At 41.8% G+C, this 24,297-nt stretch overlaps 1 pseudogene; it reads left to right on the forward strand.

Annotated features, from left to right (window-relative positions):
• Window positions 1-325: 325 nt before the first annotated feature.
• On the forward strand, window positions 326-9,150 carry LOC121557862 (annotated as a pseudogene).
• Window positions 9,151-24,297: the final 15,147 nt, after the last annotated feature.

Here is a 24,297-nt window from a genome sequence, read left to right on the forward strand (position 1 = left end):
TGGAGTCAACATGGGCCAGCATCCCTGTGGGACGCTTTCGACACCTTGTAGAGTCCATGCCCCGACGAATTGAGGCTGTTCTGAGGGCAAAAGAGAGGGGAGGTCCAACTCATTATTAGGAAGGTGTTCTTAATGTTTTGTATACTCAGTGTATGTTTTTTGCTTCATGTAATGGCATATATTTTATTGCTTCATGTAATGTATTTTATCTCTTGAATATAGTTTTGATATATTTTAAAATGTAGTTTAATGGTGATTTATTATGTTTTCCAGAATCTCCAACCAAATTCGGAGGTCAGTCTCTCCAGTACCCAGTCATCTGTCCATGAAGAGTGACTTCTCTATGGATCAACCTATACATTTTAGGGATGGACCAGTGACCTTTGACCCTAGGTAAACATGTATCATATTACTATTGAAGATGAGAATCTCCAAGATCTGAAACCAGATGTATTTTGTGTATCTGAGTATATACTATAAAGCATATGCTTATAATTTGTTTTTTTATGTAATATATTTTAATACACTGAGTGTACAAAACATTATGAACACCTGCTTTTTCCATGACATAGATTGACAAGGTGAATCCAGGTGAAAGCTATGATCTCTTATTTATGTAACTTGTTAAATCAACTTCAATCAGTGGAGATGAAGGGGAGGAGACAGGTTAATGAAGGATTTTTAATCCTGGAGACAAATGAGACATGGATTGTGTAAATGTGCCATTCAGAGGGTGAATGGACAGGGTATGCCTTTGAACGGGGTATTGTAGTAGGTACCAGGCACACAGGTTTTTGTCAAGAACTGCAACGCTGCTGGGTTGTTCACGCTCAAAAGTTTCCTGTGTGTATCAAAAATGGTCCACTACCCAAAGGACATCCAGCCATTTTGACACAACTGTGGGACGCATTGCAGTCAACATGGGCCAGCATCCCTGTGGGACGCTTTCGACACCTTGTAGAGTCCATGCCCTGACGAGTTGAGGCTGTTCTGAGGGCAAAAGAGAGGGGAGGTCCAACTCATTATTAGGAAGGTGTTCTTAATGTTTTGGATACTCAGTGTATGTTTTTTGCTTTATGTAATGGCATATATTTTATTGCTTCATGTAATGTATTTTATCTATTGAAATATAGTTTTGATATATTTTAAAATGTAGTTTAATGGTGATTTATTATGTTTTCCAGAATCTCCAACCAAATTCGGAGATCAGTCTCTCCAGTACCAGTCATCTGTCCATGAAGAGTGACTTCTCTATGGGAACGTCCTATACATTTTAGTGATGGATCAGTGACCTTTGACCTAGGTAAAAATGTATCATATTACTATTGAAGAGGAGAATCTCCAAGATCTGAAACCAGATGTATTTTGTGTATCTGAGTATATACTGTAAAGCATCTGCTTATAATTAGTTGTTTATGTAATATATTTTAATACACTGAGTGTACAAAACATTATGAACACCTGCTTTTTCCATGACATAGATTGATGAGGTGAATCCAGGTGAAAGCTATGATCTCTTATTTATGTAACTTGTTAAATCAACTTCAATCAGTGGAGATGAAGGGGAGGAGACAGGTTAATGAAGGATTTTTAATCCTGGAGACAAATGAGACATGGATTATGTAAATGTGCCATTCAGAGGGTGAATGGACAGGGTATGCCTTTGAACGGGGTATTGTAGTAGGTACCAGGCACACAGGTTTTTGTCAAGAACTGCAACGCTGCTGGGTTGTTCACGCTCAAAAGTTTCCTGTGTGTATCAAAAATGGTCCACTACCCAAAGGACATCCAGCCATTTTGACACAAATGTGGGCCGCATTGCAGTCAACATGGGCCAGCATCCCTGTGGGACGCTTTCGACACCTTGTAGAGTCCATGCCCTGACGAGTTGAGGCTGTTCTGAGGGCAAAAGAGAGGGGAGGTGCAACTCAATATTAGGAAGATGTTCTTAATGTTGTGTATGTTTTTTGCTTTATGTAATGGCATATATTTTATTGCTTTATGTAATGTATTTTACCTATTGAAATATAGTTTTGATATATTTTAAAATGTAGTTTCATGGTGATTTATTATGTTTTCCAGAATCTCCAACCAAATTCGGAGATCGGTCTCTCCAGTACCCAGTCATCTGTCAATGAAGAGTGACTTCTCTATGGAACGTCCTATACATTTTAGTGATGGACCAGTGACCTTTGACCCCAGGTAAGTTACTGGTCAGAATTGATGATATTACTATTGAAGAGGAGAATCTTCAAGATCTGAAACCAGATGTATTTTGTGTATCTGAGTATATACTGTAAAGCATCTGCTTATAATTAGTTGTTTATGTAATATATTTTAATACACTGAGTGTACAAAACATTATGAACACCTGCTTTTTCCATGACATAGATTGATGAGGTGAATCCAGGTGAAAGCTATGATCTCTTATTTATGTAACTTGTTAAATCAACTTAAATCAGTGTAGATAAAGGGGAGGAGAGAGGTTAATGAAGGATTTTTAAGCCTTGAGACAAATGAGACATGGATTGTGTAAATGTGCCATTCAGAGGGTGAATGGACAGGGTATGCCTTTGAACGGGGTATTGTAGTAGGTACCAGGCACACAGGTTTTTGTCAAGAACTGCAACGCTGCTGGGTTGTTCACGCTCAAAAGTTTCCTGTGTGTATCAAGAATGGTCCACTACCCAAAGGACATCCAGCCATTTTGACACAACTGTGGGCCGCATTGGAGTCAACATGGGCCAGCATCCCTGTGGGACGCTTTCGACACCTTGTAGAGTCCATGCCCGACGAATTGAGGCTGTTCTGAGGGCAAAAGAGAGGGGAGGTGCAACTCATTATTAGGAAGGTGTTCTTAATGTTTTGTATACTCAGTGTATGTTTTTTGCTTTATGTAATGGCATATATTTTATTGCTTAATGTAATGTATTTTATCTATTGAAATATAGTTTTGATATATTTTAAAATGTAGTTTCATGGGGATTTATGTTTTCCAGAATCTCCAACCAAACTCGGAGATCAGTCTCTCCAGTACCCAGTCATCTGTCCATGAAGAGTGACTTCTCTATGGATCAACCTATACATTTTAGTGATGGACCAGTGACCTTTGACCCTAGGTAAGTTACTGGTCAGAGTTGATGATATTACTATTGAAGAGGAGAATCTTCTAGATCTGAAACCAGATGTATGTTGTGTATCTGAGTATATACTGTAAAGCATCTGCTTATAATTATTTGTTTATGTCATATATTTTAATACACTGAGTGTACAAAACATTATGAACACCTGCTTTTTCCCATGACATAGATTGACAAGGTGAATCCAGCTGAAAGATATGATCTCTTATTTATGTAACTTGTTAAATAAACTTCAATCAGTGTAGATGAAGGGGAGGAGACAGGTTAATGAATGATTTTTAAGCCTTGAGACAATTGAGACATGGATTGTGTAAATGTGCCATTCAGATGGTGAATAGGCAAGACAAAATATTTAAGTGCCTTTGAACGGGGTATGGTAGTAGGTACCAGGCACACAGGTTTTTGTCAAGAACTGCAACGCTGCTGGGTTGTTAAAGCTCAAAAGTTTCCTGTGTGTATCAAGAATGGTCCTCTACCCAAAGGACATCCAGCCATTTTGACACAACTGTGGGACGCATTGGCGTCAACATGGGCCAGCATCCCTGTGGGACGCTTTCGACACCTTGTAGAGTCCATGCCCCCGACGAGTTGAGGCTGTTCTGAGGGCAAAAGAGAGGGGAGGTGCAACTCAATATTAGGAAGGTGTTCTTAATGTTTTGTATACTCAGTGTATGTTTTTTGCTTTATGTAATGGCATATATTTTATTGCTTCATGTAATGTATTTTATCTATTGAAATATAGTTTTGATATATTTTATAATGTAGTTTCATGGTGATTTATTATGTTTTCCAGAATCTCCAACCAAACTCTGAGATCAGTCTCTCCAGTACCCAGTCATCTGTCCATGAAGAGTGACTTCTCTATGGATCAACCTATACATTTTAGTGATGGACCAGTGACCTTTGACCCTAGGTAAGTTACTGGTAGAATGTTTTATATTACTATTGAAGTGGAGAACAAATATGTATTTTGTGTATCTGAGTAGAAACTGTAAAGCAGGAGGGGGCTTTGTGTGTTTTGTCCAATCAGTGTATATTTTAACATGTTGTTTCATAGTGGTTTATTTTGGTCATATAGTTTAGTAATACCACTGTGGACATGTTTCTACTACCTGAGTTCATATAGTTTAGTAATACCACTGTGGACATGTTTCTACAACCTTCTGAGTTCATATAGTTTAGTAATACCACTGTGGACATGTTTCTGCAACCTTCTGAGTTCATATAGTTTAGTAATACCACTGTGGACATGTTTCTACAACCTTCTGAGTTCATATAGTTTAGTAATACCACTGTGGACATGTTTCTACAACCTTCTGAGTTCATATAGTTTAGTAATACCACTGTGGACATGTTTCTACAACCTTCTGAGTTCATATAGTTTAGTAATACCACTGTGGACATGTTTCTACAACCTTCTGAGTTCATATAGTTTAGTAATACCACTGTGGACATGTTTCTACAACCTTCTGAGTTCATATTGTTTAGTAATACCACTGTGGACATGTTTCTACAACCTTCTGAGTTCATATAGTTTAGTAATACCACTGTGGACATGTTTCTACAACCTTCTGAGTTCATATAGTTTAGTAATACCACTGTGGACATGTTTCTACAACCTGAGTTCATATAGTTTAGTAATACCACTGTGGACATGTTGTCCATTCCAGAGGCTACTACCACACTCAGAGAGCAGAGTATTCTGTTCCCAGCTGTCTGTCTATGAACAGTATTAACATCTACAATCTCTCTCTCTCCTTTATCTCTGTAGTGGATGGTCTACTCTGTTAGAGGATCAGTATTAACATCTACAATCTCTCTCTCCTTTATCTCCGTAGTGGATGATCTACTCTGTTAAAGGATCAGTATTAACATCTACAATCTCTCTCTCCTTTATCTCTGTAGTGGGAGGTCTACTCTGTTAAAGGATCAGTATTAACATCTACAATCTCTCTCTCCTTTATCTCTGTAGTGGGAGGTCTACTCTGTTAAAGGATCAGTATTAACATCTACAATCTCTCTCTCCTTTATCTCTGTAGTGGGAGATCTACTCTGTTAAAGGATCAGTATTAACATCTACAATCTCTCTCTCTCTCCTTTATCTCTGTAGTGGAAGGTCTACTCTGTTAGAGGATCAGTATTAACATCTACAATCTCTCTCTCTCTCCTTTATCTCTGTAGTGGAAGGTCTACTCTGTTAGAGGATCAGTATTAACATCTACAATCTCTCTCTCTCCTTTATCTCTGTAGTGGAAGGTCTACTCTGTTAAAGGATCAGTATTAACATCTACAATCTCTCTCTCTCTCCTTTATCTCTGTAGTGGAAGGTCTACTCTGCCAGAGGATCAGTATTAACATCTACAATCTCTCTCTCTCCTTTATCTCTGTAGTGGATGGTCTACTCTGCCAGAGGATCAGTATTAACATCTACAATCTCTCTCTCCTTTATCTCTGTAGTGGATGGTCTACTCTGTTAAAGGATCAGTATTAACATCTACAATCTCTCTCTCCTTTATCTCTGTAGTGGAAGGTCTACTCTGTTAGAGGATCAGTATTAACATCTACAATCTCTCTCTCCTTTATCTCTGTAGTGGAAGGTCTACTCTGTTAAAGGATCAGTATTAACATCTACAATCTCTCTCTCTCTCCTTTATCTCTGTAGTGGAAGGTCTACTCTGTTAGAGGATCAGTATTAACATCTACAATCTCTCTCTCCTTTATCTCTGTAGTGGATGGTCTACTCTGTTAGAGGATCAGTATTAACATCTACAATCTCTCTCTCCTTTATCTCTGTAGTGGAAGGTCTACTCTGTTAGAGGATCAGTATTAACATCTATAATCTCTCTCTCCTTTATCTCTGTAGTGGATGGTCTACTCTGTTAAAGGATCAGTATTAACATCTACAATCTCTCTCTCCTTTATCTCTGTAGTGGAAGGTCTACTCTGTTAAAGGATCAGTATTAACATCTATAATCTCTCTCTCCTTTATCTCTGTAGTGGAAGGTCTACTCTGTTAGAGGATCAGTATTAACATCTACAATCTCTCTCTCTCCTTTATCTCTGTAGGGGAAGGTCTACTCTGCCAGAGGATCAGTCCAGGTGTGCAGTGTGTCAGCAGGTGCTGAGGGATCCAGTCTCTATCACCTGTGGACACAGGTTCTGCAGACAGTGCATCACCAGATACTGGGAGAAACCTGCTCCTTCAGGAGACTATGACTGTCCTCAGTGTAGAAAGAGATCCAGAACACGGCCTGTACTACAGCAGCTGAGTCAACCCAATAAAACAAGAGGCTCTGAAAACAGTAAGACCACTTGCACACGTGGGCCAAGTCAATACCTTAATATGATTTACAGTAGTTAACTACAATATTATGAGATAATAGAAGTTACTGTAGTTGTGGAAGGCCCACTTTTCATCCTGTCAATGAATGTTTCTGATACACATCATTTTTCCTCTTCCCTTGTAGTCGATGACAGCCTGCAGAGAGCTATAGTAAACCATAAAGACAGTCTGAAAAGGAGGTATGAATGTGTGATAGAAGGCATGGAAAAAGCAGGGAATCAAACTCCCCTCAACAGGATTTACACAGAGCTCTACATCACCGAGGGAGAGAGTGAAGGGGTTAACAATGAACATGAGGTGTGGCAGCTAGAGACAGCATCCAGGACACCAACATCACATGACACAGCAATCCACTGCAATGACATATTTAAACCCTTACCAGGCCAAGAGAGAAGCATCAGAACTGTGCTGACGAAGGGCATCGCTGGCATCGGAAAAACAGTCTCTGTGCAGAAGTTCATCCTAGACTGGGCTGAAGAGAAGGCGAACCAAGATGTGGATATCATATTTGTGCTTCCTTTCCGGGAGCTGAACTTGATTAAAGATCTCCAGTACAGTCTTCTCAGACTTTTAAATGGCTTCCACACAGAACTAGACATAGGCAATGCAAAGAAACTCACTGCCTGTAAAGCTATGTTCATCTTTGATGGTTTGGATGAAAGCAGACTTCCATTGGATTTCCAGCACAATGAAAAGGTGTCTGATGTCACCCAGACATCGTCTGTCGATGTTCTGCTGACAAACCTCATCAAGGGGAATCTGCTTCCCTCTGCTCTCCTATGGATAACCTCCCGACCAGCAGCAACCAATCAGATCCCCCCTAAATGTGTTGACCAGGTGACAGAGGTACGAGGGTTCAATGACCCACAGAAGGAGGAGTATTTCAGGAAGAGATTCAGTGATGAGGACCTGGCCAGCAGAATCATCTCACACATAAAGACATCAAGGAGCCTCCACATCATATGCCACATGCCAGTGTTCTGTTGGATTTCTGCAATAGTCCTTGAACACATGTTGAGTACAGACAAGAGGAGAGAGATGCCCACGACTCTGACTGAGATGTCAATACACTTCCTGCTCATTCAGACCAGCCTGAAGAACCAGAAATATCATGGAAGAGATGAGATGGATCAACAGGAGCTCATGGAGTCAGATAAGGAAATTCTTCTGAAGCTGTGGGAAGCTGGCGTTTGAAAATCTGGAGAAGGGTAATCTCATGTTCTATGAAGAAGACCTGAAAGAGTGTGGCATTGATGTCAAAGAAGCCTCAGTGTACTCAGGAGTATGCACACAAATCTTTAAAGAAGAGTCTGTGTTATTTCAGAGAGTGGTGTACTGCTTTGTTCATCTGAGCATTCAGGAGTTTCTCTCAGCTGTCTACATGTACCATTGTTACACAACCAAGAACATGGATGCACTGAAGCCCTTCCTCAAGAGAAAGTCTAGAGCTGCATCTGAAGAGCTAACCTTGCATGAGCTGCTGAAGAGTACCGTGGATAAAGCCTTGGAGAGCAAGAACGGACACCTGGACCTCTTTGTCCGCTTCCTTCATGGCATGTCACTGGAGTCCAATCAGAAACTCCTACGAGGTCTGGTGACACAGACAGAAAGCAGTCCAGACATCGTCCAGAAAACAATCCGATCCCTTAAGGTGATGCAGAGGAAGAACATCTCCCCTGAGAGGTGCATCAATCTCTTCCACTGTCTGATAGAGATGAAAGACCATTCAGTACAGGAGGAAATCCAAGCGTACTTGAGGTCAGAGAAGAGAACCAAAAACCTCACACATTCTCAGTGTTCAGCACTGGCCTACATGCTACAGATATCAGAGGAGGTTCTGGATGTGTTTGACCTGAAGGTATACAAGACATCAGAGGAGGGTCGTAGGAGACTGCTCCCAGCTGTGAGAGGCTGCAGGAAAGCTCTGTAAGTATTGATGGAAATATCCCACACCAAAATACATTGTAGTTACAGCAGCATTTTTATTGGCTGACTGGCTCTGTAAGTACTCATGTGACTATCCCTCAGACCAAACTTGACTGTATGTAAGAACAACAATATTTTCATTGGCTAACTAAACTTTCTATCAGCTGAAAAGTCTTAAACAAACTGTAAAACAAACGGATCAGAAAAGTTGTAGCATTGAGACATCTATACACAGTGTTCACATTATTAGTGCATGGGTAACAGTGTAAGCAGGGAAGCTAAATGTAACATTTTAATACAACCTGTCCCTCATGGTATTTACTCTGTTGACAGACTCACTGGCTGTAAACTCACAGACACATCCTGTGAAGTGTTGGCCTCAGCTCTCAGTTCAAGCCCCTCACACCTGAGAGAGCTGGACCTGAGTAACACTGCCATGAAGGATTCAGGAGTGAAGCTGCTCTCTGCTGGACTGGGGAATCCCCACTGTAAACTGGAGACTCTGAGGTCAGTATTCCTGTAGTTGGTCAACAAGTGATAACTGTTCACCAGATCCACATGTGTTTACCAGGCACACATAGTCCACACCATATGTGTTTGGACAGTGAAGTTTACAGTTTTAAATTTGGCGCTATGCTCCATCATTTTGGATTTGAAATTGTTTCATATTAGGCAACAGTATATAATGTCACTTTTTATTTGAGGGTATTCATACATACCTGTTTTACTGTTTAGAAATGAAAGCACTTTATGTATGTAGTTCTCTAGTTCTACCATTTGAAAAAGTCATAAGTATTTCGACAAATTAATTTAGTCCAATGTTTAGTGTTTTAGTGTTTGGTCTTTGAATATTCTTTGCCTGCAGTGATAACATCAAGCTTGTGAATCTACAAACTTTTGAATGAATTTGCAGTTTGTCTTGGTTGTGTTTTGGATGATGTTTTTCCTAATAGAAACTGAATGTTGAATAATGTCCTGTCATTTTGGAGTCACTTCACTTGTATTGTCAGTAAGAATAGAAGATGTTTCTGAACACTTCTACATTCATGTGGATGCTACCATGATTATGAATAATCATGAATGAATCGTGAATGATGATGAATGAGAAAGTTACAGAGGAACAAGGATCATACCCCCTCTGATATTGGTAATGGTGAGAGGTTAGCATGTTTTGTTGTAGCCTCTGTAACTTTCTCACTCATTATTATTCATGATTCATTCATAATTTTTCTTAATCATGGCATCATCAGGATTAATTTAGTAGTGTTTAGAAACATGTTATCTACTCACTTAGACAGAAAATTACTCCAGTCATCATCCACCATTCAGTTACTATCGGGCAAAACATAACCCAAAACAAACTGCAAATACAACCAATGAATTCACAACCAAATACTCAACTTTTGACTACGTTAATATACTATAAGTCAAATGGTCAGAATACGTTTGACTTCGTCAAATGGGGGGACTAGATACATAAAGTGCTTTCATTTCTAAACGGTGAAACAGATACAGTGGGGAAAAAAAGTATTTAGTCAGCCACCAATTGTGCAAGTTCTCCCACTTAAAAAGATGAGAGAGGCCTGTAATTTTCATCATAGGTACACGTCAACTATGACAGACAAATTGAGAATTTTTTTTCCAGAAAATCACATTGTAGGATTTTTAATGAATTTATTTTGCAAATTATGGTGGAAAATAAGTATTTGGTCACCTTCAAAGAAGCAAGATTTCTGGCTCTCACAGACCTGTAACTTCTTCTTTAAGAGGCTCCTCTGTCCTCCACTCGTTACCTGTATTAATGGCACCTGTTTGAACTTGTTAACAGTATAAAAGACACCTGTCCACAACCTCAAACAGTCACACTCCAAACTCCACTATGGCCAAGAGCTGTCAAAGGAGACCAGAAACAAAATTGTAGACCTGCACCAGGCTGGGAAGACTGAATCTGCAATAGGTAAGCAGCTTGGTTTGAAGAAATCAACTGTGGGAGCAATTATTAGGAAATGGAAGACATACAAGACCACTGATAATCTCCCCTCGATCTGGGGCTCCACGCAAGATCTCACCCCGTGGGGGTCAAATGATCACAAGAACGGTGAGCAAAAATCCCAGAAACACACGGGGGGACCTAGTGAATGACCTGCAGAGAGCTGGGACCAAAGTAACAAAGCCTACCATCAGTAACACACTACGCCGCCAGGGACTCAAATCCTGCAGTGCCAGACGTGTCCCCCTGCTTAAGCCAGTACATGTCCAGGCCCGTCTGAAGTTTGCTAGAGTGCATTTGGATGATCCAGAAGAGGATTGGGAGAATGTCATATGGTCAGATGAAACCAAAATATAACTTTTTAGTAAAAACTCAACTCGTCGTGTTTGGAGGACAAAGAATGCTGAGTTGCATCCAAACAACACCATACCTACTGTGAAGCATGGGGGTGGAAACATCATGCTTTGGGGCTGTTTTTCTGCAAAGGGACCAGGACGACTGATCCGTGTAGAGGAAAGAATGAATGGGGTCATGTATCATGAGATTTTGAGTGAAAACCTCCTTCCATCAGCAAGGGCATTGAAGATGAAATGTGTCTGGGTCTTTTAAGCATGACAATGATCCCAAACACACCGCCCGGGCAACGAAGGAGTGGCTTCGTAAGAAGCATTTCAAGGTCCTGGAGTGGCCTAGCCAGTCTCCAGATCTCAATAGAAAATCTTTGGAGGGAGTTGAAAGTCTGTGTTGCCCAGCGACAGCCCCAAAACATCACTGCTCTAGAGGAGATCTGCATGGAGGAATGGGCCAAAATACCAGCAACAGTGTGTGAAAACCTTGTGAAGACTTACAGAAAACGTTTGACCTGTGTCATTGCCAACAAAGGGTCCTCTGGTGGTCCTCTGTAGCTCAATTGGTAGAGCATGGCGCTTGTAACGCCAGGGTAGTGGGTTCGATCCCCGGGACCACCCATACGTAAAAATGTATGCACACATGACTGTAAGTCGCTTTGGATAAAAGCGTCTGCTAAATGGCATATTATATTATTATTATATTATATAAAGGGTATATAACAAGGTATTGAGAAACTTTTGTTATTGACCAAATACTTATTTTCCACCATATTTTGCAAATAAATTCATAAAAAATCCTACAATGTGATTTTCTGGATTTTTTTTTCTCATTTTGTCTGTCATAGTTGACGTGTACCTATGATGAAAATTACAGGCCTCTCTCATCTTTTTAAGTGGGAGAACTTGCACAATTGGTGGCTGACTAAATACTTTTTTACACTAAATACATGTGGATGCTACCATGATTATGAATAATCATGAATGAATCGTGAATGATGATGAATGAGAAAGTTACAGAGGAACAAGGATCATACCCCCTCTGATATTGGTAATGGTGAGAGGTTAGCATGTTTTGTTGTAGCCTCTGTAACTTTCTCACTCATTATTATTCATGATTCATTCATAATTTTTCTTAATCATGGCATCATCAGGATTAATTTAGTAGTGTTTAGAAACATGTTATCTACTCACTTAGACAGAAAATTACTCCAGTCATCATTCACCATTCAGTTACTATCGGGCAAAACATAACCCAAAACCAACTGCAAATACAACCAATGAATTCACAACCAAATACTCAACTTTTGACTACGTTAATATACTATAAGTCAAATGGTCAGAATACGTTTGACTTCGTCAAATGGGGGGACTAGATACATAAAGTGCTTTCATTTCTAAACGGTGAAACAGATACAGTGGGGGAAAAAAGTATTTAGTCAGCCACCAATTGTGCAATCTTCAATGCCCTTGCTGATGGAAGGAGGTTTTCACTCAAAATCTCATGATACATGACCCCATTCATTCTTTCCTCTACACGGATCAGTCGTCCTGGTCCCTTTGCAGAAAAACAGCCCCAAAGCATGATGTTTCCACCCCCATGCTTCACAGTAGGTATGGTGTTGTTTGGATGCAACTCAGCATTCTTTGTCCTCCAAACACGACGAGTTGAGTTTTTACTAAAAAGTTATATTTTGGTTTCATCTGACCATATGACATTCTCCCAATCCTCTTCTGGATCATCCAAATGCACTCTAGCAAACTTCAGACGGGCCTGGACATGTACTGGCTTAAGCAGGGGGACACGTCTTGCACTGCAGGATTTGAGTCCCTGGCGGCGTAGTGTGTTACTGATGGTAGGCTTTGTTACTTTGGTCCCAGCTCTCTGCAGGTCATTCACTAGGTCCCCCCGTGTGGTTCTGGGATTTTTGCTCACCGTTCTTGTGATCATTTGACCCCACGGGGTGAGATCTTGCGTGGAGCCCCAGATCGAGGGAGATTATCAGTGGTCTTGTATGTCTTCCATTTCCTAATAATTGCTCCCACAGTTGATTTCTTCAAACCAAGCTGCTTACCTATTGCAGATTCAGTCTTCCCAGCCTGGTGCAGGTCTACAATTTTGTTTCTGGTCTCCTTTGACAGCTCTTGGCCATAGTGGAGTTTGGAGTGTGACTGTTTGAGGTTGTGGACAGGTGTCTTTTATACTGTTAACAAGTTCAAACAGGTGCCATTAATACAGGTAACGAGTGGAGGACAGAGGAGCCTCTTAAAGAAGAAGTTACAGGTCTGTGAGAGCCAGAAATCTTGCTTCTTTGAAGGTGACCAAATACTTATTTTCCACCATAATTTGCAAAATAAATTCATTAAAATCCTACAATGTGATTTTCTGGAAAAAAAATTCTCAATTTGTCTGTCATAGTTGACGTGTACCTATGATGAAAATTACAGGCTCTCTCATCTTTTTAAGTGGGAGAACTTGCACAATTGGTGGCTGACTAAATACTTTTTTTCCCCACTGTATGTATTAAAATACCTTCAAATAAAAGGTGACATTATATACTGTCACCTCATATGAAACATTTGATCTCAAATCCAAAATGGTGGAGTATAGAGTCACATTTAAAATGTCAGTTTCACTGTCAAAATAGATATGGTGTGGACTGTATACTCATACAATCTAAATCTGATACCTCACTGTCTGTCTTTTGACTGATACTGCTTTTTAAACTGCTCTGGTCAGTCTACTCAAATATTTGTACTATACATTTTTCTATCTACAAGCAATACTTTTGATAATTTGTCATTTCTAATAATGATACATTAAGTTATGAATAGATATGGCAGGTTTCAGGACACTGATATATCTGAATATGTTGAAAAAAATATACTGCCACTATTTTGACCACCAAAGAATAGCAGTGTGGTTTTAATATGATTTGACTCTTTGCAGGCTGTCACGCTGTCTAGTCACAGAGGAAGGCTGTGCTTCTCTGGTCTCAGCTCTGAGTTTAAACCCCTCACACCTGAGAGAGCTGGACCTGAGTATCAATGACCTGAAGGATTCAGGAGTGAAGCTGCTCTCTGCTGGACTGGGGAATCCCCACTGTAAACTGGAGACTCTGAGGTCAGTATTCCTGTAGTTGGTCAACAAGTGATAACTGTTCACCAGATCCACATGGGTTTACCAGGCACACATAGTCCACACCATATGTGTTTGGACAGTGAAGCTTACAGTTTTACATTTGGTGCTATGCTCCAGCATTTTGGATTTGAGATAGAATGTTTCATATTAAGTGACAGTATTTAATGTCACCTTTTATTTGAGGGTATTCATACATATCCGTGTTACTGTTTAGAAATGAAAGCACTTTATGTATCTAGTTCTCCCATTTGAAAAGGTCGTAATAATTTGGACATATTCACTTATATTGTATTGAAGTAGTCATAAGTTTAGTATTTGGTCCCATATTCCTTACCTGCAGTGATTACATCAAGCTTGTGATTCTACAAATTTGTTGAATGCATTTGCAGTTTGTTTTGGTTGTGTTTTAGATTATGCTTTTCCTAATAGAAACTGAATGGTGAATAATGTCCTGTCATTTTGGAGTCACTTCACTTGTATTGTCAGTAAGAATAGAAGATGTTTCTGAACACTTCTACATTCATGTGGATGCTACCATGATTATGAATAATCATGAATGAATCGTGAATGATGATGAATGAGAAAGTTACAGAGGAACAAGGATCATACCCCCTCTGTTATTGGTAATGGTGAGAGGTTAGCATGTTTTGTTGTAGCCTCTGTAACTTTCTCACTCATTATAATTCATGATTCATTCATGATTTTTCTTAATCATGTCATCATCAGGATTAATTTAGTAATGTTTAGAAACATGTTATCTACTCACTTAGACAGAAGATTAATCCAGTCATCATCCACCATTCAGTTACTATTGGACAAAACATAACCCAAAACACAACCAAAACAAACTGCAAATGCAACCAATGAGTTCACAACCAAATACTCAACTTTTGACTACTTTAATACACTATAAGTCAAATGGTCAGAATACTTATGACTTTTTCAAATAGGGGGAATAGATACATAAAGTGCTTTCATTTCTAAACGGTGAAAAAAAGATACTGCCACTATTTTCACCACCAAAGAATAGCAATGTGGTTTTAATATGATTTGACTCTTTGCAGGCTGTCAGGCTGTCTAGTCACAGAGGAAGGCTGTGCTTCTCTGGTCTCAGCTCTGAAGTCAAACCCCTCACACCTGAGAGAGCTGGACCTGAGCTACAATCACCCAGGAGACTCAGGAGTCAGACTGCTCTCTGCTGGACTGGAGGATCCACACTGCAGACTGGAGAAACTCAAGTATGTAGAGGGTTTATGTCAATGTTCATATCAGACATGTTGGAGTTATCAGGCTAGTTAAGACAAACATTCTGACCACCACTTGGACTAAGTTATATGCTGACCGTGTGTGTGTGTGTGTGTGTGTGTGTGTGTGTGTCCAGTGTGTATGTGTGCAGTGTGTCCGGTGTGTGTGTGTGTGTGTGTGTGTGTCAGTGTGTGTGTGTCCAGTGTGTGTGTGTCCAGTGTGTGTGTCCCCAGTGTGTGTGTGTGTGTGTGTGTCTAGTGTGTGTCAAATGTGTGTGTGTGTGTCCAGTGTGTGTGTGTGTGTGTGTGTCCTGTGTGTGTGTGTCCAGTGTGTGTGTGTGTGTGTCCACGTGTATCAGTACACACACTGGACACACACAAACACTGGACAAACACACACACTGGACACACACACACAAACACACTGGACACACACACACACATTTGACACACACTAGACACACACACACACACACACTGGGGACACACACACACACACACTCACACTGGACACACACACATACACTGGACAAACACACACACTGGACACACACACACACACACACACAAACACACTGGACACACACAAACACACTGGACACACACACACTGGACACACACTGGACACACACACACACAAACAGTGGACACACACATTCACTTGACAAACACACACAAACTGAACACACACACACAAACACACACACACACTGGACACACACTGGACACACACACACTGGACACACACACACACAGGACACACACAAACTGGACACACACACACACACACACACTGGACACACACACACACACACACACACACACACTGGACACACACAAACTGGACACACACACACACAAACAGGACACACACACACACACACAGACACACACACACACTGGACACACACACTGGACACATACACACACACACAGAGACAAACATTCTTACCACCGCTTGTACAAAGTTATATGCTGAATGTGTGTGTGAGTGTCCAGTGTGTGTGTGTGTGTGTGTGTGTATGTGTGTGTGTGTGTGTGTGTGTGTGAGTTCAGGTGTATCCATCAATGACTGTCTGTTCTTCTGCTTACCGCTACAGTGTGGAACATGGTGGAGAGAACACAATGAAACCTGGACTTAGAAAATGTGAGTGTTGACTGCTGTGAAGAATATGACTAAGAATAAGTCTTAATTCAAGTGAAGTCAAAGTAAAAGACCACCATCATTACTTACTTGGTCATATTAAATATCAGCTGTAGTTCTACAGAAGCAGAAATCAGGGACACCAAAGTTTACAAAGAGTTGCTTTGACAATGTGTGTGTCTCTGTGTGTGTGTGTGTGGCGTGATCGTGTTACATTAGAAATGTGTGTGTGTGACGTGTTTGTGTTACTTTAGAAATGTGTGTGTGTGTTAAGGGTGTGTGTGTGTGTTCAGGATGTGTGTGTGTGTGTGTGTGTGTGTGTGTGTGTGTGTGTGTGTGTGTGTGTGTGTGTGTGTGTGAGTTCAGGTGTATCCCTCAATGACTGTCTGTTCTTCTGCTTACCGCTACAGTGTGGAACATGGTGGAGAGAACACAATAAAACCTGGACTTAGAAAATGTGAGTGTTGACTGCTGTGAAGAATATGACTAAGAATAAGTCTTAATTCAAGTGAAGTCAAAGTAAAAGACCACCATCATTACTTACTTGGTCATATTAAATATCAGCTGTAGTTCTACAGAAGCAGAAATCAGGGACACCAAAGTTTACAAAGAGTTGCTTTGACAATGTGTGTGTCTCTCTGTGTGTGTGTGTGGCGTGATCGTGTTACATTAGAAATGTGTGTGTGTGACGTGTTTGTGTTACTTTAGAAATGTGTGTGTGTGTTAAGGGTGTGTGTGTGTGTTCAGGATGTGTGTGTGTGTGTGTGTGTGTGTGTGTGTGTGTGTGTTCAGGATGTGTGTGTGTGTGTGTGTGTTCAGGATGTGTGTGTGTGTGTGTGTGTGTGTGTATTCAGGATGTGTGTGTGTTCAGTTTGTGTGTGTGTGTGTGTGTTCAGGATGTGTGTGTGTGTGTCCAGTGTGTGTGTGTGTTCAGGATGTGTGTGTGTGTGTGTGTGTGTGTGTGTATTCAGGATGTGTGTGTGTTTGTGTGTTTGTTCAGGTTGTGTGTGTGTTCAGTTTGTGTGTGTGTGTGTGTGTGTAATGAATGGGAATAAGTGTGTTTTATATTACCATACAGTATAACATATGATCATGAGCAAATCTCAAGTTACCTTAACTTCTACTTTTGATACCTAGAAACATCTACATTAAATGAATTAGTGAAAAGTGAGTTAACATTCTAATGTGAATGATGATGATTTCTAATATTGTGTCTGGTTTCATCCATCAGATGTCTGTGATCTCACACTGGACCTAAACACAGTAAACAGATTCCTCTCTCTGTCTGAGGAGAACAGAAAGGTGACATGTAGGAGGGGAGAGGAGCAGCCGTATCCTGATCACCCAGAGAGATTTGAGGTCTGTAGACAGGTGCTGTGTAGAGAGGGTCTGACTGGGCGCTGTTACTGGGAGGTAGAGTGGAGTGGGAGAGGGGCTGTTATAGGAGTGGCATATAAAGGAATCAGCAGGAGAGGAAAGGGTGATGACTGTAGGCTTGGATGGAATGACAAGTCCTGGAGTCTGATCTGCTCTGACAACAGTTACTCTGCCTGGCACAATAAAAAGTCCACTACCATAGACGTCCCCTCCTCCAGCTCCCACAGAGTAGGAGTGTATCTGGACTGGCCAGCCGGCACTCTGTCCTTCTACAGAGTCTCCTCTGACACACTGACCCACCTGAACACATTCCACTCCACATTCACTGAGCCCCTCTATCCAGGGTTTAGGGTTGATGTTGACTCCTCAGTGTCCCTGTAAATAATAACCATGGTAAGACTGATACACACACACTAAACGCACACACACACACTGTACACACACACTGTACACACACAGTGGACCACACACAAACACACACACACACACACACTGGACAAAAACACAAACACTGGACACACACACACACACTGAACACACACTGGACACACACACACACACACACACACACACACACACACACACACACACACACACACACACACACACACACACACACACACACACACACACACACACACACACACACACACACACACACACACACACACACACACTGGACACACACACACACACACACACTAGACACACACACTGTACACACACAGTGGACCACACACAAACACACACACACACACTGGACAAAAACACAAACACTGGACACACACACACACTGGACACAAACAAACACACACACACACACACACTGGACAAAAACACAAACACTGGACACACACACACACACTGAACACACACACTGGACACACACACACACACACACTGGACACACACACACACTGGACACACACACACACACACACACACACACACACACACACACACACACACACACACTGGACACACACACACACTGGACACACACACACACACACACCAGACACACACACACACACACACACAAACACAAACACATACACACACTAGACACACACACACAAACACACACTGAACACACACACTGGACACACACACACTGTACACAAACACACACACTGAACACACACACACTGGACACACACACACACTGGACACATACACACACTGGACACATACACACACTGGACACACAAACACACACACACACACACACACTGGACAAACACACACACACACACACACACACACACTGGACACACACACACTGGACACACTCACACTGGACACACACACACACTGGACACACACACACACACACACACCAGACACACACACACACATACACTGCACACACACACACACACACACACACACACACACACACACACACTAGACACACACACACACACACACTGAACACACACACTGGACACACACACACACACTGGACACACACAAACACACACACACACACACTGGACACACACAAACACACACACACACACCCACACAATGGACACACACAAACACACACACACACACACACACACACACACTGGACAAACACACACACTGGACACACTCACACTGGACATACACACACACACACTGGACACACACACACTGTACACACACACACACACAGTGAACACACACACTGGACACAAACACACTGGACACACACACACACACTGTACAAATACACACACACACACACTGGACACACACACACTGGACACACACACACACTGGACACACACACACACACTGTACAAATACACACACTCACACACTGGACACACACACACTGGACACACACACACACACACACTGGACAAACACACACACACACACACACACTGGACAAACACACACACTGGACACACACACATTGGACACACTCACACACACCGGACACACACACACACACACACACACTGGACAAACACACACACTGGACACACACTCACACTGGACACACACACTGGACACACACACACACTGGACACATACACTGGACACACACACACACTGGACACACACACACACTGGACACAAACACACACACACACAATGGGGACACACTAGACAGACACACACACACACACACACACACACACACACACTGAACACACACACACACACACACTGAACACACACACACACACACACACTGAACACACACACTGGACACACACACACACTGGACACACACACACACACACACTGGACACACACAAACACACACACACACACACACACACACACACACTGGACAAACACACACACTGGACACACATTTTGATGAAAGGAAATCCCATATAGCCTACTGGACAGGACTTTGCTATGGCATCTTCTGTTTGGGTGTCTCAGGTCAGGTCTGAGCCATGATCAGAATGTGTCTTTGTGTCTATTTCCAGCCCTGCCATTTCTACCTGTCCTGATCTAGTGTTTCACCCCTGACCTCCTCACACCGTCTCACTGTCCATGTCTGCTTTTAGCTCCCACCTCTACTTCACTGTGTTATAATGGACCTTATGCTTGTTATGTCACCTCTGTAACCAGTTATCAAACATACTGACCTTTCTGACCCTATCCCATGGCCCTACTTTCTACAACTGAACATTTAAATTCCTCTATGAGTTTTGTTTAGTGTCCATTTACTTATCTATGTATTTGTTGTATATTGGGGTTGTGCCGCAGAGCATCATGGGGGTTTGTATGTGTTGAGATGATCACGTTCCAGATAAATGGTTGAACTGATTCCTGTCTCCCGTCTCATCATTATTGAATTGTTATACAGACATGGTTATGAAACACACGAGACATAACAAAAGATTGGTGATGAGTAAGTCTGAATCTACAGGAACTATTCTGTCTGGAAGAAGTGTGTTTTTACAACTGTTTAAAACTGTTATTTTCTGTGGTCCAGAATAGGCTAATGTTAGCACAGTGTATTGCTAGCAGAGGCAAGTGCATAGTCCAGCTAGCTAAGAAAGAGAGTTAACCAGTGGTGTAAAGTACTTAAGTAAAAATACTTTAAAGTACTACTTAAGTAGTTTTTTGGGGGTATCTGTACTTGACTTTACTATATATATTTTTGACAACTTTTACTTTTACTTCACTACATTCCTAAAGAAAATAATGTACTTTTTACTCCATACATTTTCCCTGACACCCAAAAGTACTCGTTACATTTTGAATGCTTAGCAGGACAGAAAATGTTCCAATTCACACACTTATCAAGAGAACATCCCTACTGCCTCTGATCTGGGGGACTCAGTAAACACAAATGCTTTGTTTGTAAATTGTCTGAATGTTGGAGTGTGCCTCTGGCTGAACGTACATTTTAAAAACAAGAAAATATTCAACTGTGAAGACAAACCTTTTAATGAAATCTGCTAAATGAGCGAATTTAGGAGGAAACGTCAGTGAGTGAAGTGAATGAAGATCACGTGACTGAGGAAAATATTGCTTTGATTGAGGACAATATTGAAGTGAGTGACAATCAGGAGCTTATTGAGAAACGGAAAATGGCTGGAATTGTTGGAAACATTGGACAGTTTGATAAAAGTATTGAGCAGTGGAGCTCATATACAGAACGGTTTGAATATTTTGTTCTTGTAAATGACATGGATGAGGACAACATTGTGCCTACATGTTTTAGTGTAATGGGGCCAAAGACATTTAATTTACTAGGCAGCCTGCTACAGCCAGACAGAACAGGTAATAAGACGTATGGGGATATTGTGGAGATACTTAAAGGACATTTTTCACCAGAACCACTAGTTAATGCTGAAAGGTTCAGGTTCCACAGGAGACATCAGGAAGAGGGAGAATCAGTAACAATGTTTGCTGCTGCATTAAAGAAACTACCAGAACACTGAGGTTAATGCTGTTCTAAATGACATCATTAGAGACAGACTAGTATGTGGGCTACGGAGTGAAGCTACACAAAAGAGACTGTTGACTGAAAGTCATCTGACCTTGGCAAAGGACATTGAAATCAGTGTGTCCATGGAACTAGCTGCTAAAGAGGCTCACCAGTTGAGTTCATCAGGAACTTAGTGGGTTCATCTAACAATCCTAATCACCAGCTGATACATTTTAATCTCATACCTTCCACCTACAAATCACAACTGCTCCTCTGTGTGATCTATGTAATCAAGGTTCCTTGAACTCCTTTAATCATATGTACTGGGAGTGACCAGGGGACATGTTTTGGAAAGAGGTATCCTCATACCTTGTTCCCCAAACTGTTATTACTGAATGATAATTCACCACTGTCATTACAGCAAAGACGTATAATGTTGTCAGGTTGGACAGCAGCTAAAAAGATGTTGGAACTAAGATGGCAACCACCACACCTCATTGGATCAGCACTTTTATAGATATCATTTATTTAGAACTATCCACTGCTAGGATCCATGGGGCCAAACAACAATTGCAGCTGAAACCATAAAATAACTCCTGTAGTGGGTTTTACCCAACAGATTGCCCATTCATGATCATTTCGTGCAAATGTGTACCTTACTGATTTTATTATAATAATTGTATTTACCTGCAATAACTAGTTTCCATAATATACTGATATATATTTTAACAGTATTGTGTCTCCAGCTGTATAACCATTCCTGCTGCTATTTGTTCTGATATATATTTTAACAGTATTGTTTCTCTAGCTGTATAACCATTCCTGCTGCTATTTGTTCTTGTCTGTGTTCCTTTCAAATAAATAAAAAGTTGATCACAGAGTTTCAACTGAAAATCAGAGACCGGTAAATCAAGTCACATGCTTCCACTGTGGCAATGTCACGGTTTCAGCCGAGGCTGCTCCTCCTCCTTGCTCGGGCTTCGGCGTTCATCTGCTACCGATCTATGTTTCTGTGTTCTACTTGTTTTGTCTTTATTGTTCACACCTGGTTCCCATTATGTATTGATGCCTTCCCTATTTAACCCTCTGGCTCCCACTGTGTTTTGTGCGTGTGTGTTCATGTTTGGTTGTCGTCTGGTGAGCGGGTTTGTTCCTCCCTGCGTGGAGGTTATGTTATGTACGTTACCTACGAGTAAAGTACATTTTCGATTAGCTCTGTGTCCTGCGCCTGACTTCGTCCTACCGCATCATACTGACCTCCTGACAGGCAAGGTGGGACATCTGGCTTCTACATGCTGGTGGAAGGACATGGATTGTCCAGCCTGTGGTAAAAAGGGACATCAGGCTTCTACATGCTGGTGGAAGGACATGGATTGTCCAGCCTGTGGTAAAAAGGGACATCAGGCTTCTACATGCTGGTGGAAGGACATGGATTGTCCAGTCTGTGGTAAAAAGGGACATCAGGCTTCTACATGCTGGTGGAAGGACATGGATTGTCCAGCCTCTGGTAAAAAGGGACATCAGGCTTCTACATGCTGGTGGAAGGACATGGATTGTCCAGTCTGTGGTAAAAAGGGACATCAGGCGTCTACATGCTGGTGGAAGGACATGGATTGTCCAGTCTGTGGTAAAAAGGGACATCAGGCTTCTACATGCTGGTGGAAGGACATGGATTGTCCAGCCTGTGGTAAAAAGGGACATCAGGCATCTACATGCTGGTGGAAGGACATGGATTGTCCAGTCTGTGGTAAAAAGGGACATCAGGCGTCTACATGCTGGTGGAAGGACATGGATTGTCCAGTCTGTGGTAAAAGGGACATCAGGCTTCTACATGCTGGTGTAAGGACATGGATTGTCCAGCCTGTGGTAAAAAGGGACATCAGGCTTCTACATGCTGGTGGAAGGACATGGATTGTCCAGCCTGTGGTAAAAAGGGACATCAGGCTTCTGCATGCTGGTGGAAGGACATGGATTGTCCAGCCTGTGGTAAAAAGGGACATCAGGCTTCTACATGCTGGTGGAAGGACATGGATTGTCCAGTCTGTGGTAAAAAAGGGACATCAGGCTTCTACATGCTGGTGGAAGGACATGGATTGTCCAGCCTGTGGTAAAAAGGGACATCAGGCTTCTACATGCAGGTGGAAGGACATGGATTGTCCAGTCTGTGGTAAAAAGGGACATCAGGCTTCTACATGCTGGTGGAAGGACATGGATTGTCCAGTCTGTGGTAAAAAGGGACATCAGGCTTCTACATGCTGGTGGAAGGACATGGATTGTCCAGTCTGTGGTAAAAAGGGACATCAGGCTTCTACATGTTGGTGGAAGGACATGGATTGTCCAGCCTGTGGTAAAAAGGGACATCAGGCTTCTACATGCTGGTGGAAGGACATGGATTGTCCAGCCTGTGGTAAAAAGGACATCAGGCTTCTACATGCTGGTGTAAGGACATGGATTGTCCAGCCTGTGGTAAAAAGGGACATCAGGCTTCTACATGCTGGTGGAAGGACATGGATTGTCCAGTCTGTGGTAAAAAGGGACATCAGGCTTCTACATGCTGGTGGAAGGACATGGATTGTCCAGCCTGTGGTAAAAAGGGACATCAGGCTTCTACATGCTGGTGTAAGGACATGGATTGTCCAGCCTGTGGTAAAAGGGACATCAGGCTTCTACATGCTGGTGGAAGGACATGGATTGTCCAGCCTGTGGTAAAAAGGGACATCAGGCTTCTACATGCTGGTGTAAGGACATGGAT

The sequence above is a fragment of the Coregonus clupeaformis genome, unplaced genomic scaffold (genome assembly GCF_020615455.1).
Source record: "Coregonus clupeaformis isolate EN_2021a unplaced genomic scaffold, ASM2061545v1 scaf1653, whole genome shotgun sequence".
NCBI lineage: Eukaryota > Metazoa > Chordata > Actinopteri > Salmoniformes > Salmonidae > Coregonus > Coregonus clupeaformis.